The sequence below is a fragment of the Cyprinodon variegatus genome, unplaced genomic scaffold (genome assembly GCF_000732505.1).
Source record: "Cyprinodon variegatus isolate N-32 unplaced genomic scaffold, C_variegatus-1.0 Scaffold31, whole genome shotgun sequence".
NCBI lineage: Eukaryota > Metazoa > Chordata > Actinopteri > Cyprinodontiformes > Cyprinodontidae > Cyprinodon > Cyprinodon variegatus.
Genome location: NW_015150484.1, coordinates 1331270 through 1335957, shown reverse-complemented (window position 1 = coordinate 1335957; position 4688 = coordinate 1331270). Strand labels below are relative to the sequence as shown.

Here is a 4688-nt window from a genome sequence, read left to right as displayed (position 1 = left end):
GTATGTCATAAGACTGTGTCACATGTGAACCTTTATGATCTGGTATAGACACAGATTAGGAAAAGAATTTTTGGGGGAGTACTAAAGAGATAAAATTACTAATATAAGTTTAAAAAAGTCCTAGGACAATAAAGTAAAAAAAACAAACAAAAAAAACAACAACACAAAAGTGGTAATATTACGAGAAAAACAACATATTATGAGAATTAGGGGGAACATTTCCAGAATAGTCCAATTTGCAGAACTATTTCAGTCCTGGAGTAATAGGGCCAGGTTAGATTATTTTAATTATTTTTATCCTTTACAAGAATAAAGTCAGGAGAATTAAACCAAAGGGATAGGAAAATAAACTTGTAATACAAAAAAAATAAATATAAATATAGGAATATAAAGTATTTTCGGACATTTAAGTGCCTCTGATACTGTTTAAGTGTCTGAGTCTATCAACATATTTGCAACATTCAACATGGCGGACGCTCTGGCTAATCCACAGCATAGGCAAATCCTGCCAAAAGAGCGTCTACGTACATTATGTCTATGTGCCTGACCCCATGTGGACACTGTGTGACTGACACCAAAACAGCGAAATCTAACCATTTTTTTTCTCTACGTATTTTCATATCCAAGCAGTGAACGCCTTCTCCGTAAACAGGGATGCCAACCACCCATTTACCCAGAATACCATTGGCATGCTGAGCATGAATGCATTACTCTTAAAGCATAAAGGCCTTGCAACTACTGCATCACAGCAAATATTACATCCAAGCAATGTGTTTACCATGGCGATATATCATGTACTGATATTAAAATTACTCTTGCAGTTCCATACATTGTGCAAATACATTTAAAATGTTTTTTTTTGTTCAAAAAGTCAATTATACATTTCTACAAATAAATTAAAAATAATCTGAAAAATTACATCTATATGTTTTTATGATGTTATGGATATTACTGTAGAATTTTGATGATGTTTGTCGGCGGATAATTCACTAGTTTGTTTTGCTGCCTGTTTTGGCTATTATTCCCTTGCAAGAGATCACTGCTTATGCGACAAAGTAGGTAAATAAAGGAAATCACTGGATGAATCCACATTTATCTAGCTCGCCTCTTTTATTTCGTACCCTCTGGATGTGCCTGGCACTCTCACTGAGATTTAGCATCAATATCAGGTGTGTGCATCAGGGTTAGTCAGAGTCCATCCAGCTGGCATGCAACACATAAATGCACTTAAAATCCAAATATGTCATCAAGTAGTATTTTTTTCTCCCAACACTGAGATGACATTAACTGATGATGCCATTACAATTTCACCAACATGGTTCAGCTGTGGTGTCAGATGAAAGATTTTTTCTTTGTTTTGTTTTTCTCTTCATAGGGAACCTAAAATATTATTACCCTCCACTTCTCAGTGGAGAGAGCATGCTTTTTTTTTTTTTTTTTCGCTTCGACAGGAATCCTTCCAACATTGACAAAACAAAAATGGTCATTAACAAGAAAATGACATTTTGAAATAAAAAATAAATCGATATTAACTACTTGGAGGGGTTTAAAACCTGCATTTATGTCCCAAAGACCTGGAAAAGATTTGGAAAAGATTGGAATTTTGTTATTGCCTCGATCAAAATTATGATAAAACAATCTGTTTTGGGTTTTTTTGTACATTAAATACATCAAAATGGAAACTTTGCACATTTTTCGATGTAGGCACATTAGTATACTGCACAATCTTTGATGTACCTTGTTTTTGACTAAAAAAGATTAGGAAAAAAAATGAAAACCTCTCAGGATGCAAGTTTCTTCTTTGTTTGATTACATTTAATTGTTAAAAAATATGCATGTGAAAATATGTATGGGGTTTGATACATGCAGAGGACATAAATATAGATTGTGAAGCTTTTATGCTGGTGGAAAAAACACCATCTTGTGAATTTTGGTGGAAATGCTGCAGGATGTGATTTTTAGTTACCGTTTGGTTTAATGTTTTTACATTTCTCTTCGAGGATTGCTTTTTATTTAGCATAGAGAAAATCATATCAATAAAACTCCTTATTGTCCTTATAATTGACTATAATTAGCAGTTTATGCTCTAATGTTATTATATGATGTTTATAGACGTGGTTTATGGCTTTAGAGATTCATACTTTAGCTGAAGAGTCTGTTGGAAGAAATACTTATATTTTGATCCAAACAACTTAATCATATGCTAAGATCCTAAATTCACCATGGTTACAGTGCTTAAACTTCCTGATTTTTTTTAAATGTGTCCCTTACAGATGACTTAAGGAAGCTGCTGAGAAGAGGTGTTTCTTTCTCTACCTGCGTCTATTTTCTGTGTGCTTTCAATCAATAATCCCTAACATCTGATGATAAGCCAACATATTCCCCGTTGCTGCTAGCCTCAAGTGTTGCAAACACGTTGCGCTCTGTTGTATTTTCAGCCTCTTTACTTTTGTGCTTGATCATGGCCTTAAATAAGAAACGTGGAAGTTTTCCATTATACGTCCTTTGCATCAGGTTACCATGACAACCTTTTATGCTACAGGTGGCACTGGGTGAAACATGCAACTGGTTATTCCTGGTTTCTGAAAATGCTACAAGACACTTTTAATGTGTGCCTTTTTTAAGTGCTTAGAATCTTCTGGACTTTTCAGCTGACAGAAAAAAAGTGCTCATACACTGAGGGATGAAAATATTTATCTTCTGCTTCTATTCTAATGGGAGCAAAAGGTGACATTAGGTGATTAAAACCTTGTTTGATATTTGAAGGTAGAAAGAAATGCAATATTTTTCCTATTACTAGAGAAGAAACTTGTAAATTGAGACAAGGGCAAGTCGGTCTGATTTTTTTGTGTATGATCTGAGCTGCTGTGTGAATGTTAGTCTTTTGAGTGCATTTTGGAGTCGGTGAACTTCTGTGTTTTTCCACCACTTTCTTCTCCTCCGCAGCCACTAACAAACAGAGGGATAAGGTCAGAATCAACTTTTGCTGGGATTGCTGAGACCAAAAGCTCTTTGGGCTGCTGAAAAGCATCAACAACAACAAAAAAACAGTTTCAGTTTTGTTTATTTTGATTTGACACCCTTAAGCTTTACTGTGACACCGTTTTAGAATATCAAACCTTTTGGAAATAATACTGCTTTTGCATGATGAAGACTAAAATATGCGGTTTTCTTTTAGACAGATTTTTTTTTGGCTGCATCTGGTTAAATTGTTGAATTTATTTTTTTTTTAAACACACTGGGCTTACAGAATGCAGAAGGCTTGGGTGCTAACCTTATCTTGCATCTGCTTAAGTGCAGGCGAGCTAAGGCACTAAGGTCTAAGAAGAGCTTTTTCACCTTAAAACCTTAGAAAAGCAGCAAAACTGAACCATAATGTGTCAAAGGAGCAGAACCAAAAAACATTTAAAAGAAAATAAAAATGGTTGTAGAAATTGTGATTTAAGAGCAACTTTACTGAAATATATTCAGCAATGTTTATATTGTAATTGGGTCTAGATAAAGGTCTTTATTAAAGTATTTATATCTTATTTTACTGCCAAAACTCCTTGCTTTAATTTCTAATTTTCTTCATCATAATTACCACCAGCTTTTTGAAGGCAGTGTAACCCTACGTTGAACAGCACAAGACTGAGAGTTCAAAGTTGCTTTCTGTAGCTGGGGGTGTCTGTTTACTCTGCATGTTATGGTTTTGGTTCTGTTTAAGTTTTATCTTTGGGTTTTCATTGGTTTTATGTCCATTTTGTGTTATTCTAGTTATTTTTGATTGTATTTGAGTTCTTATGTATTTGCCCTCTGTTGCCCTTTTGTGTCAGTCTCCTTTCCCCTAGCACCCTTCTAGAGTCCGTTGTCCACACCTGCTCCCAATCTGCTGATTTGCCTGGTCTTTGTGTCTGTCTCCCATATATACACCTCCTGTTCAGTCACTGTTTGCTGGTTTGCTTGTTTGTCATTTATTTACTCTTCATGTGAGTTTTTCTGGATTTCAGTATTTTGTTATTGGTGGATTTTTGCTTCTTTTGAAACCTTTTTGAATGTTAAACTTGCAAGTAACAACCTCAGCCTTCATCTCTGTATTTGGGTCCTTCAAACTTCCACCCGACCTGACATTGCAGGGCTATTGTTGAATGACATACAATTCTGCATCCATCAATCCATCCATCCATCTTCTTCTGCTTATCTGAGGTCGGGTCGCGGGGGTAGCAGCTTCAGTAGGGAGGCCCAGACATCCCTCTCTCCAGCCACTTTGGCCAGCTCCTCGGGGGGGAATCCCAGGGCTCTCCCAAGCCAGCCGAGAAATATAGTCTCCTCCAGGTGGGACGTGCCTGGAACACCTCACCAGGGAGACGTCCAGGAAGCATCCTTATCAGATGCCCAATCCAATTCAACTGGCTTCTCTCAATGTGGAGGAGCAGTGGCTTTACTTTGAGTCCTCCCCGGATGACTGAGCTTCTCACCCTATCTCTAAGGGAGAGCACAGACACACTATGGAGAAAACTCATTTCTGCCCCTTTATCCGGGATCTCATTCTTACGGTGATAACCCAAAGCTCATGACCATAGATGAGGGTAGGAACAATGATCGACTGGTAAATCGAGAGCTTTGCTTTTTGGCTCAGCTCTCTCTTCACCACAACACAATTCTGCATTTAGTTTCAAAATTAAAGGAAGCCATGCAGTTTTTATATA

The 4688-nt window shown here is 36.7% G+C and overlaps 1 protein-coding gene across 1 annotated transcript in view; it reads left to right on the top strand.

Annotated features, from left to right (window-relative positions):
• Positions 1-4688, top strand: part of kiaa2022 (KIAA2022 ortholog) — a 124882-nt gene that overhangs the window by 36036 nt on the left and 84158 nt on the right. The gene's annotated exons all lie outside the window — the stretch shown is intronic.